The sequence below is a fragment of the Bombyx mori genome, chromosome 11 (genome assembly GCF_030269925.1).
Source record: "Bombyx mori chromosome 11, ASM3026992v2".
Classification (NCBI taxonomy): domain Eukaryota; kingdom Metazoa; phylum Arthropoda; class Insecta; order Lepidoptera; family Bombycidae; genus Bombyx; species Bombyx mori.
This window is the reverse complement of record NC_085117.1, coordinates 5,751,767-5,765,646: the sequence shown is the minus strand read 5'-3', so window position 1 is coordinate 5,765,646 and position 13,880 is coordinate 5,751,767. Positions and strand designations below refer to the sequence as shown.

At 40.2% G+C, this 13,880-nt stretch overlaps 1 protein-coding gene across 1 annotated transcript in view; it reads left to right on the top strand.

Annotated features, from left to right (window-relative positions):
• Positions 1-13,880, top strand: part of LOC101747023 (alanine aminotransferase 1) — a 153,534-nt gene that overhangs the window by 32,981 nt on the left and 106,673 nt on the right. The gene's annotated exons all lie outside the window — the stretch shown is intronic.

The window sequence follows — 13,880 nt, the reverse complement described above, 5'->3', positions numbered from 1 at the left end:
TCAGTTATGTAATTTGTATAATATATGATAAAAAAGTACGGAAATGTTTTCAAGGAATTTCATATTAACATATTTAGTTTTACTAGTGGTCCCGCAGTAGTCGAAATTCGACTATAATTAATTGAAATTGTAAGTTGGTACACTATTGTGATTGTATTTTATACTTCTATAATCACAAATTTTACCAAGACTACACTATACAAAATATTAACAAAGACAAACAATATTTAATCTCAATTTGACAACAGACGTCAAGAACAAAAGTTTGACAATAAATAGTATGCATGTGATAGCTTATGCCTATGTATAGGTATAGATATATAACACAAATAATGTTAGTAAATTAAGTAATAATATATTTATAAATAATTGCAGTAAATACAAATTTAAATTAAAGCCAACGTTCGAGCGATGACAAACAAGTATGACGCATAGTTGTTTGTCACCGCCTACAAAAGCCCCTGCGCCGACCAATCTCGAGTCATTCTCGGTTGAGACGTCGGGCGGTGCGGAGCTCTCTCTCTGGCTTGATACTGTGTATAAGTGTGGACATTGTGAATTAAAAGATAAGTATAATTATTACGTTATTAAATAAATATTATTATGTATGTAAAATGTTTCTATTTGCCATTTATCATAAATAAATGAATATACAATGATTATTACATAATGGTATTATTATTACTCAATAGATAGATGTTCCTGATGAAGTAACTGCTTTGGACTATGCTTTAATATGCAATTCAACAAATATATAGTGTAGAATTGATAAATTGCTGATTTATAGGTTGTTGTCAGTTTAGGTTGCTATTACATGCGTGTGTGCGTCAAATACATGGTATGTAGTGTGTGTAATGTTTTCTTTATTGATTTAATGTATCTTTTATGCATTATTTTAAAAAAATATTTGCATTGTGCACTTCTTCTCTATATTCTCTATAAGTGTGGAAAATTTCATACTCCTCCGTCCGCGCAATTTTCGTAAAAAGGGATACAAAGTTTTTGCTTCACGTATTAATATATAGATTTAGATTTTATTTAATTATTTAGTATTTTCTTCGATTTTCGATAATTTATGTATTATCGACCGAGAAAGTCGCCGTCGCATGTATATTTATTTTATGTTTTTATTAATGTTCAGACACTTACCACTTGCATATGAGCGATGGAGCAATGTTGTGGAGGCGATTGAGATTGGTTTTCTTTTATTTACACATAAGGCACAGTTAATCTTATAAAATTCTCGTGTCACAATGTGTTACCATGCATACTCCTCTGAATCGGTATGACCGATTTTTATGAAATTTTATATGCATATTCAGTAGGTCTGAAATGTCGCCTAAGTGATAAGGGTTGTCCACCCCTAACACTATAATTTTTTTATTTTTTGAAAAAAAAATTTGTTGTTGTACTGAGGCATTATGTGGTTGAATGAGGTTTTGTTATTTTTATATTCCCTCATCTAACAATAAGTTAGTTTTTTTTTCTACACTAGAAATTCCCTAGAAATCTTACATAAATGGCAAAACAACGTTTGCCGGGTCAGCTAGTATTATAAGTCCTAGCGTTCCTACGGCAATGGTGCTACGTTGAATTATACACATTTATTATTAGTTTGAGGTCACGAAAGCGGTGGACCGACCAAATTACAACTGCAATGGGAGGTCCCGTAAATGAGTGCAGTGGAATCGTCTCGAGCAGGGACAGCTGGCGGGACATCGTGCGACACATCAAGTCTGCCCCCAAACACTACGTGACGATCACGACCACTCGGTCAAGACGCGACTGAGAAGAGGACGAAGAATTATTACTTTGCTTTGTTAATTTTTGCTTGGTATCAAAATCAAGTACTTAATTACTCTAAGAAGGACTAATAAAGGCCATGTTTTCATTTAATATGATACTTACCAACATTTAATGGGTCTGCACAATTCATAGCTCTCTTTTAACTTTGCTGCACTCATGCTATAGTATTTATAATATATGATAAGATAAAACTGAACACCTGCTAAAGTTTCTTTATTCATATACGTAGCTCTAACTAGAGCTGACAAAGGAGATAAAGTTTTTAACGTGGGTAACTTTGATTACAGCGCACGCCTACGCAAGGTTCATAATTTACCTTATGTAACCTTATATAAGAGCACCCCGACGCTTTCGTGTTATGCTAAAATTCACATTAAAAATTCACAAATGCTGCCTTCATTTGGAACTAGTAAACACATCTGACTTATCTTGTTGAAGATTTAATTTGAATATATTATTTAAGAGGTTGATGTGTGAACACACTGTCACACACTTGTCCACTTTGTGAATTCTGAAGAAGAAGATGAGACATATTATGTAGGTCTGTGCACTGCGACTTTTTTTTCTTGGCAGGTGTCCGAACCTCCTACGAAGTCCCCGCGCCTAGGGGGTGCGCGGTGTATGTGGGACTGGTCCGCGACTCCGAACCGCGGGCCTTTCGATGTTTTTAGGATCCTATAACCAGCACTATAACCGCAGCGCAGCTCACCCCAAGGACGCCCGGCGGACGGAGCCTTCGAGGCGAATCGAAGGTTCAGGAACGTCGGCCCTCTCGGTACGGCAGCCCGTCGCGCCGTCCAGACGATGCTGCTGGTGCCCTGGAATACTCTGCTGGACCACAACCAGCCTGCCGGGTTGGGACGCGATACACCTCCAACTGGTTACATTCACCGGGGGGAAGTCGCCATCTACAGGGGCCGGGACGTACGCTTGTACTGTCTCCTCCGGCCCCCGACTCGACGGCGACGGATCGGTGCGGGAAGGGAACAGCTCTCCCTGTCTCGTTCCAACGCCTCCTTCTGCGATATGGCGGACTCGCAGAAGTACCTTCACACTTCCTCTGATATACTAAAGAGAAATATTGGTTTTTCTGCTAGATTTAAAGCCAAGCGTAAATATACTTATATAGTCTGACACTACATAGTTTTGAAGGAGTCTTCTACTATAGGCTACAAGAACTTACAGTCGCTTAGGGATCCTAAGCAGTCTATGATATGTTGGTCTCTACAAAAAGTTTTGCTCCTTCGGTATAACGAACTGGTGGTATGCTCCGTAGACTCGTTGATACGCTAATAATTATTAAATACTCTTAGTACGGAAATAACTTCAAAATGAATGAGACGCATACTTCCTCCTAACTTGTAAGCTCACACTTGAATTCAAATGAAAGCTCCGAGACGGTTCGCGGAATTTTCCTTTGATTGGCAAATTCATTAAAAGTTTTCGGAAAGCTCTCTACTTGTGGATAAACAATGGTGTGATAGCTGTTTGAAAATTCAATTGGATATTACGTATAGGTTGGCAATAATTGTGCTTTACAAATAATAATATTACAATATTTTTCAGGTTTTAACAGTATTGTATTATTTCAGTGAGACCTATATGCCTGATATTTCGTGTTCCAAGCGCCTTTGTCGCGATAAGACGGCAAACTGCAGGTAGAAGGTTGAGAGTACATAAAAATCTGTCTACATTCTGTTTAAGCCGTTTTTGGTTGTGACTGTGAGTCCGTGCGGGTAGGTACCACCACCCCGCCTATTTTTGCCGTGAAGCAGTAATGCGTTTCGGTTTGAAGGGTGGGGCAGCCGTTGAAACTAATAATAAAAAACAAAAAAAAAGAATAAATAGTATGCATGCGTGTGTGCGTCAAATACATGGTAGTGTGTGTAATGTTTTTTTATTGATTTAATGTATTTTTAGGCCTGATTTAAAAAAAATATTAACATTCAGCACTCCTTCTCTATATTCTCTATAAGTGTGGGAAATTAAATACTCCTCCCTCTGCGCAATTTTCGTAAAAAGGGATACAAAGCTTTTCCTTCACGCATTAATATATCGTCTAATATCTAGATGTTTTTTTGCGTTTCGAACACAATTTTAGACATTTCTCCACTTTTCCTAATAAACACGTATGTATGTTTGGAACTATCATGGTATTTTGAACTAACCCAATGATAGCATTCATTAATGTCACAAGTAAAAATATATTTATGCCATTTACAATTAAAAAAGATATCTCTTGAGTGACAAGTGTACGAGTATCATTTCATTCATAAATAAATATACATCACTCATTGCTGCCCTAATGCCACTGGACGGACTATGGCTCAAAACCTTCCACACTGAAACACACTTTCACAATGTAAAACGGACCTAAACAGCAAAAACTTAAAAACCAAATTTCAGTGTACGTTTTTATCTCAGAATCTAAACGCTGCATCACTCTTACAGGGCAATGAATTTTGCAGCCTACGACTTGGGTATACATTCTAAATTCGATTGCACAAAATATCCAGGTCGTACTATCCGGGAACTCATCCATAATGGAGCAGCGCTATTGCCGGGGTTCGGTCGGGAATTCGAAAACCGGCTCAATCTTAAGCGAGGAATATTTATTTAAAACAGACTCCGACGTCTCTACCGGTTCGATTGTGGAAGGAAAATTTGTGAACAAACAGTTTGATGAATGAAGCGCGCAATTTTCCTCGTGTTGCTGTGATTTAGATTTAGATAAATTTGAGACGGGACCGGTCTTCAGTACATCGCAACGGCCACCACCACCTTTTTTTTCCTACCTAAACTGAGAGCCTTGAGGGGCTATTTCAGCGTAACCTTAACTAGTAGGTGAGCTCACGGGGCTTAAACCTGACGACGCTGCTAACACGAACCCTAGCAAGAGCCGTGCTTCGCAGAATCTACCACCGGATCGGAAACGCGACCCACTGAGAAGATCCGGCGAGAAACTCAGTGGGCTGTGTCTGAGGGTTAACCACCACCTCAGAGACTCACCACCACTCTGAGTTGCTCAGGGGTTAATATTGCAGAATAGTTTATCTTTATTGTACTTACAAGTGATTTCACTAAAGAATGTATGGAAATCTTTACGTTTTATTAATAAGACATTTGCGAGAGTTACACAGAGTTCTATCGTAAGTATTCTATGTAAGGTTCCCTATCGACTGAAGATTTCTATTTATAAGAGAATGTACTCGAAAGGGGTAGTTCACAATCATTTTATCCAAGTACGACCTCAAGTAAAGATACTACAAGACCGAAGATTTTCAGCACATCGATTGTTCGGCTCTTTTGAGTTTTGTAATCGGTTTTGGGTGCAAGAACATGCGTATTGGTCAACGAGTTTGGGTGAGCTGTCGAACAATCCTTATAGTTGGGAGAGTATTACTTAATTTCGTTCATTATGGTTGGTATTTCCAAGTACTCGAGAATTTCCAAATTTCGGGTATACCAAGGCGCCAATGAGAGTACTATCTATATCTAATATATGTAGTTTAATAACTATTTTGAGCTCTGTCTGGTTACTTCATTAGGGTCATTGCTACAACTGAGGTCAGCTACATAATCGGCAAAGGTCGTTACAGCTGTTTCTGATGACCGGCGTAAGTCACAAGTAAATATGTTATAAAAGATGGGACCAAGTACGGAGCTTTGGGTTACTTCGGCTTTACAGTCAAAAGAGAAGATCTTTCGTATGACTTGAATCTTTCTGTCACTGAGATAAGATGCCAATAGCAGAAAGTAGGAATGCGGAATATGATTTTTAATTTTGCTGAACAGTCTTTAATGCCGAGCCCGGTCAAAGGCTTGTTGGACGTCAAGAAAAGCAGGCCAACAGAACTTTCGCCTTTCCAGACATTGCGTTATTGTGCAATACACTGTGTGTACTAGCTCTATTGTTCGAGGCTTCTGAAAGGCAATTAGGTGACTGGATATTATTATCTAACCCATATCTGGGCACGACATAATCCTGTTAAGATGGTGCTTTCCCACAATATTGACAATCCCAGCGTCAGGCTAACAGGGCGATAAGATGAGACTTTCTCAATTGGCTTACCAGGGATACGGATCGTTTAGGATCTTTTCCGAGTGCAGGAGGGACATTTTCGGTCAAAAAGATAATACACTTCCCAGAGAGCCCTTCAGAGAGCCCTTTCAATAGCCTAGTGGTAATCAGATGAAATCCAGGTGCTTCATTACGGTCCTTTTTGGCTATTTCTCTAGCCATCTTTCTTGATATGGTAAAGATTGTTTGCTCTTGTTACTAATGTGATTTTCTTAAACTCCTCAGCATTTTTGACGATCTTGTGGAGTAGATTGCTACTGATTAGTTTGAATTTAAAATCTTCTTTACTGCTCATGGTTTGAAGTAGCTTCGGTAGCTCAGTAACATCCTCGATGTCATTGAGGACGATTGATGGAAGTTTGCCGGGCTTAGGACAGTCGCTCGTGCATGGTTCATCCGTTGCATCTAAAGGCAAGGTGTTGAAGTGGTATTTCGCGAGGTACTCTGAGTCTCTGATAGGCCATGGGCCAGGTCCATCGAAGTCGGTGTTAGAAACTGAATTCCCTCATTCATTAATCCCATGGGCGCGGTTCCCACTTTAGGATTAGGGTAAGTTTGTATGGAGGTTATTTTCTTCTTAGCGTAAACAATTTAGCCAAGGTTACCGTTCTCTTTGCCGAACAACTTTGTGCCTCCGAATACGTTGTAAACAAAATTTTGTCTGTTTGTGCGTTTACATGTACTCATCTTCAGCTAATACCCGAGCAACTGAGCCAATTCTAATACAATGTCATGTAAAATAATCTTAGGTAGCTTAATGTCTTATCCTATAAAAATCTCCATTAAGAAAATCACAATTTCGAATCCAGTATGTACAACCCTTTATCCTTCAATACGCAGCTGCAACCCGTAACGAGGACTACGTGACCGGCGCGTACCCGACACGGCTCCGGACCATAATTCATTCAGTGCAGCCGAGAGTATTCCCTAATGTGATTGGCTACCGATTCCGTTAATGCTGCAATTGTTTGAACTGATTGTTTGCTACGAGCTTTTAAGCTTACGTGATAGTTGAGGTTCGGAGAAAAACAGTGGAAATAAGCTTTTAGAATTTAGAGATCGATTTTGGTGCATGAGACCTTTCACGTTTTTATGCCGGCTATTATATCAAGTATGTTTTATGAGTAAAGTATACTCAAGAACGCTCACGGATGTCAGTTTACTCAGCAAATCGCTCTTCATGCTCCTGCTTAAATTTTATATATTGTTACCTAATAACGCAACAGAAATGTACATATTATGTTGTAGTTTATATGTGGACCGGGTGTGTTCGATTGGGTTAGTTTTTATTGATAACATTGTTGTCACCGTGCTTGTGTTGTACGACGTCTCCGGGAGAGGGCTGAGGTGCGGGGTGGGGGAGACCATACGCACGACAGCGAGCACCAGTAAAGGAACTGAGAATTTATTTAAAATTATTTGTAGAATTAGGGGTTGACTTTTCAGAAATTATTATTTTCACGAATTCTCATATTTCGCTCACCAGGTTTTGTTATGATAAAGTCTTCAAAATTTCAAAAACTTGCGTTGCGTCTATTTCTTCTAGGTATCTTTAGGTGACCAGGAAAATGAATAGATGCTTTACTTTTTCAAATACTAATTATAATATTTTTAATTATTTTACAAATATAGAATTGATATGCGCGTCCATCTTTTTTCTTCGTGTAAATTTATTTTTTATTTTTTTACAATTGGTGCCACTATTGCGTTCCCTGATTTGTTATTGGTTCATGCGATATCACATCATCGTTGGCCAATCACAGCCATCAATGTATGACGTGACGTTGATTCGATAACAACTTGCTTTTAATAGCTATTTAAGACAGGTGAGCTTCCGATCCTCGTGATTAGTGTTAGTGTCGACCATCAGAAATGCCCGGAGTACAATCGAGTCGCTCACCGCTGAGGTCGCTACACAAACTTACTGCTCGACAAATACCGTAATACACTTTTTTTATTTTTTATTGCTAAGATGGGTGGACGAGCTCATAGCCCACCTGGTGTTAAGTGGTTACTGGAGCCCATAGACATCTACGGCGTAATTGCGCCACCCGCCTTGAGATATAAGTTCTAAGGTCTCAAGTATAGTTACAACGGCTGCCCCACCCTTCAAACTGAAACGCATTACTGCTTCACGGCAGAAATAGGCACCCGGACTCACAAGAGGCCCTACCACTACTACAGTAAAAAATGCGGCAAAAATGATACGTCGAAATGTTACACTCTGGAACAATACCCACCAGTTTGTAAACATCTCATACATTTTATGTTTGCGAATAACAATTAAGTCTGTAGAATCGCATTTGGATAAATATCTATTTTTATTTGACTGAATTTGACTCGTTGACTTTCAATCACCAACATTTGTTACCGATTCTTCCTCTATGAGAGTAGAATCGTCACATCAGAGTTATTACGGTCACGTACCTAAGTTTGTAAGGGCGCCGGTGTACGGGGGGTAACTAAAGGTTTACTTAGACCCTCCAGCCACCTTCTAGCTCCCCTAGTCTTCAAGATCGAACAAAGATATGATGATAATCGATATTTTAGTTGAACCTCAAATAAATAGAAAATGTTTTTTTATTGTACTTTTAGGCAGACGCACACGTTACACCTAAAGGTACAGTCACTGATGGTCGTCAGCAATACGAGGAGCAGAGTCGAACAATGAGATAAAACAAAAAAATGTGAGCCGTCACGGAACGCCTGGCAGATGTGAAACATCGACATTATTTTGTAAAAGTAATATGCAGAAAAGAACAGATTGTGATAGGAACTAAATATATCATAGAGAGAAAATAAAATCCGAACAAAAACAGTTTCACTGTAAAAAATTGCGCCAAGTCCACGTTTATAAAACTCATCTCAATAACATTTGCACTTTACAAAAAAAAGAAGACTTCAATAGCTTTCATTCTCTACAAAAATATGTGAAATACAAAAAAATACCAAGAAACCGTCATAAAGATGAAAAAATAAAAAAAAAATTGTTGAAAATTTAAAAATAAAAAAATAAAAATTTTATCGTGCTTGGCGCGCGTCATTGAGTACCCCAAATTTTTCAGGATAAATGAACATCCTTTCAATGTTTAGAAATTTATAAGTAGGTCAACCTATGAAATGCATAAATGTAATTAATGAATTATTATTTCATAATAAGTTTTACAAAAGTTAAGTAAAATCGACATCTCATACGTATGTTATTTGAATTTTTTTCATTTCCCACTCATCTTTTATGATTTGAACTAAACACCCTCTCGTGTTCGCTTATACAAATACAAACTACTTACGAGTCGATACGTATGTATACGTTGGCTTCAAAACATTTGAAAAAATTCTCAAAGATGTTTTTAAAGGGTAGAAAAGAATAATAAAGTTTCAGCTGAATCTAAAGGGGTCGGACGCAAAAGTGGTCGATTTGGCATATAATAGCCCATAGGTATATAGTGAGAGCTGTTGAAAATTACCGTAGTTCTGTCTCAATTTCTCATAAAACGCTAACAAGAGCGAAAAAGACAACCTGGGTAACTTTTTCAGCTTTCACTGTATATTAAAGCAAAATGGTTTTTTTCTCGGGTTGAAATTCTTCCGAAAAATTTTGGGGTACTCAATGACGCGCGCCAAGCACGATAAAATTTTTATTTTTTTATTTTTAAATTTTCAACAATTTTTTTTTTATTTTTTCATCTTTATGACGGTTTCTTGGTATTTTTTTGTATTTCACATATTTTTGTAGAGAATGAAAGCTATTGAAGTCTTCTTTTTTTTGTAAAGTGCAAATGTTATTGAGATGAGTTTTATAAACGTGGACTTGGCGCAATTTTTTACAGTGAAACTGTTTTTGTTCGGATTTCATATCTTTTTGTTAAGTATTATTTTTTGCTCATTTATTACTTAATAAAAATAAATTATAAATAGTCACTCAGCTTAAAAGCTAATGAAACGCTCAATTAATTAGTGTTTTAATGTTAGGTGCCCGACTGGCATGAGACTCTCGGGTTGTCAGTTCCGGTATCGACCGGGGACGCGTGTATTCCGCTTCAAAGTCTGGCGCGCACTAATTGGGGGTGCGAATGATGCAACAGATGCGCGGGCGCGGGTAGCGCGGGGTGGGTCGTCGCGGCACGGACCTGAGTCACATTCTCTTTGGCTGCTGTTGCCCCGCGAAACGGAACGCTGCGTTACATACTCCCCCTCCAATTTGGGAACGCGTCCCGAGTCCAACTTGGGACTGTTAGTCTGAAGACGCGGCCTTCCTCTCTGCCTCTGGCATAATTGGATCCGTACTTGAATTTGACGGAGAGCGGGTTAAATCCGCGGTGTGATACTTGCCGATGACATTGTTTGACAAGTCTGCTATGAAGTACGTTGTAGGACTAACTATCTTTACTACGCGATACGGGCCATCCCGTCGTGGCATGAACTTACGTGTTACACCCCTAGACGCATAAGCAAGCCATAACGAAGGAAATACTCTTCCAGTAGGACTCGGGAGCAAGCCACGGCGGTGGCATCAACAAGTGCGTAGAGTTCTACCCATCTTGTAGCTACATCCTCTACCAGGAGTACCCATCGCTCCCCCTGCTCTCCTTCTGGCAGTGGCCCGAACAAATCGATTGCGAGAACCTCTCCTCGCTGTTGAAGCACAGGAGTGAGCCTATACGGCGGTACCGATATAGGCGGATGATCACCGGTATCAATGTGGTGCTCGGCGCAAAGGGTTGGGGCTCCCCCCACCCTAAAGATGTCTCCATTCTCCTGCAATAAATGTGATAGCTGCTGCCGTTCATCGGAGCCAAGCATAGAACCCTTATCATCACGCAGGAAGTCAGCAGTAGAAGCAAACATGCATGGCTTAGGGCACTCATATTCAATTGGATAGGTAACCCGTTTTCCCGAAAAATGCCAAGTGGATGAAGCAAAGTCAAGCACAATACCTGCCGCCACCAAAAAATCCATGCCAAGCAAAGTTTCATTATTTTGAGCATCTGGAAAAACAGTAAATTCAAGGGTTACTGACCTTTCGGGACTTATCCTTACTTCTAGAGTAGTGAGCAAAACTCGGCGGATGCGCGCGGAACCGTCTGCAAGCCTCACCCGACGCCTGGTTTCCTCACACGGATGGTTATGCTTTAACAGCAATTCATAAAGCAACGCTCCGGCAACGCTACTCTTAGCTCCCGTATCCAACAAAGCATTACCTCGTATACCTAACATTTGAACACTTAAAATTGGTCTTAACCTAACCTGGTGCTCAGTAGAGTTACTCTGGGCAACACTTTTCACATTAGAATTAATTGTCTAAAATGTTCGACGTTTTCCATGGTCACCCTATTTTCGTTCATCATGGTCACCCTATCGCGGCCACTTGGTACCTCAGAATAACTATGTTTTGGTTCGGTACCACTCGAGTAACGCATCAGGGGCCTATTCCTAGAACTAATATTATTGTTTATAGATTAAGTCTAGAATAATTTTGAAGTCTAACCTTGTTATCAGTACCGAAAAAGCGCGGAGGAAGAATCGCCTTAAAATCGGTAGGATAATAATTATTTTCATTATCAACAAAACATTGTTTACGATTATTAATATAAATGGACGACTATACGGTGTTTGAAGTGCAAGCTGTATGCAACGAGCTGTCGCGATGAATAGAGTTCACTGAACTTGACAGCTGTGTATTTACTTTACCAATAGGTAAATCGGATGTGACTGATCGGGTCCGTGCAGCGTCGACGGCGTAATAACTTGCGTTACACTTTGTACACTGAGACCGAGTAACACCTTTGGTACCACACCCGTAACACGAGAATACAGCTTGCGTATTTTCGTTGTCGAATTTCGTTTTTGACGCTAATTTTAAACACTCATCACGAATATGTCCGTACTTTTTGCAATAAACACAGAACAGTCTTTTAACAATCGACGTAGATGATACATTATCAGTGTTCGTGTAGCGAGGCGCGGGGACTCGAACGGTGCTCGGCGCAGCGCTGTCGTCGCGTGGCGGGCCGCCAGCGGCGCCCGAGTTGAATATTTTCCGCGGCGTCATCCGCGCCGAAGTCGAAGCACCGGCGGGAACTTCGCCTACGGTACTACCCGATGAACGTGGCGTCGCTCGCTGAGGATGATGAATAAATTCAGGCGGACTGGTCTCGTAGATGGAGTCCTCGATATGGCGCGTTTTCTTTAATAACGTGTCGTATGAAGTTATTTCGTCTCTTCTTAATCTTTTACGAACACGACGGTGTAGAAGGCCGTAAAGCATATCAATTTGAACTTTCTCACTAAGGTCACCAGGTGGGAGTCGAGCTAGCAGGGCTCGTGCTCTGGCAACGAAGATCTCCGTCTTCTTTCTTTGTCCTTGCGACCTTTTGAAGAGCTCTAAGTAGACTCGATGGGGCGGTCTGCAATCACCGAAAGCGCTTCGTAACGATGATAAAGCGTCGTCCCAGGAAGTGATGCTAGCTTTAACGCCTTGCCACCACACGGCTGCATTTCCGGTTAGTAACATCGAGAGTCCTCGTAACGCGATGGCGTGTCCTACGTCAGCACAATCTTTGTATGATTCGACCGCGTCAAGGAAACCGTCGAGTGAGTCGCCGGGCGCTCCGCTGAACCGCGCCGTGCATGACGCGAAGTTCCCAGAATGGTGAGCGGGCGTCGAGGAAGGCGGCGATGTCGGCTCCGACGTCGGTGTTGCTGATGATTCGAGTTGAGTTTTATGCTCAAAAACTCGGTCGAGTAGGCGTTCGAATGCTGCCATTTGACTTTCTTGTAATGACGCTATGTTGTTTGCGATAAATGTTGGCGTCGGTCCCGCGGTTGAACCAATTTCTTCTTCAACGTCTTGAAAATCGGATTGACGCCGTGACTGACGACGAGTACGTGTCGTAACTACGTAGATTCACTCCGAAATACTAGTTATAGGGCCCGCGCTTGGGCTGCCAGTTTAATGTTAGGTGCCCGACTGGCATGAGACTCTCGGGTTGTCAGTTCCGGTATCGACCGGGGACGCGTGTATTCCACTTCAAAGTCTGGCGCGCACTAATTGCCATAATTGGGGGTGCGAATGATGGAACAGATGCGCGGGCGCGGGTAGCGCGGGGTGGGTCGTCGCGGCACGGACCTGAGTCACATTCCCTTTGGCTGCTGTTGCCCCGCGAAACGGAACGCTGCGTTACAGTGTAATAATAACCAACATCAACTTTTACAAATTTAAACCGAATTAAATTTTGTTTCAAATGTGAAGGGTAGATGACGCTGTTCTTAATTATTTCAGAATTTAAAATTAAAATCTGAAAGCCTTGAAACATCAATCCGCATAAATGTAATTTAAAAACTACAGTAAGAGGCTTAAATAAAAAGCTGAACTTAACTCAGCCTTAATTAAAATTTTCATCGGAATTCAGTAGTAAAGTTCAAGTTATTTTGATGAAATCAAAACCGAAATATTCATAGCATCTTAAACAATCACCTACGAATAAATATTAGTTATTATATTATTTATTATTCGTAGACAATCACAACGGTTTTATAGTTTTGGGAAGGGATTTTTTTGTAACGCCATCTCGTAAAGTATTTCGGTATTACATTACAAAACAAAATTGTTTCTCCAACAGTAACAACAGTACTTGCTTCGGCAATACTTAAACTAAAATACTAACAGTAACAACATTAACGTTATTTAATGTATAAACCGTTCAATAAGAACTGCAAACTATCCCCTTGAAGCTACAGTTTATGTAGGAATAATGACTTTTTGGCGGGAACGCGAGGTGTGAAGTTGTGTAATTTGTTTTAATTTGTCTATTTAGTGTTTCTTCGGGTTTAAATGTGTAATAATAGTGGTTTATTAACTGTTTAATATCTGTGAAAGTGCACAAACGTGGGAAAATGAAACAAAGCCGCTGTACGTAACTTCTCGGTTTCCTCCAAAAAGTCCACTGAGATCTTAGTAAATGACCACCACCATTTTACTGAGATTATATTT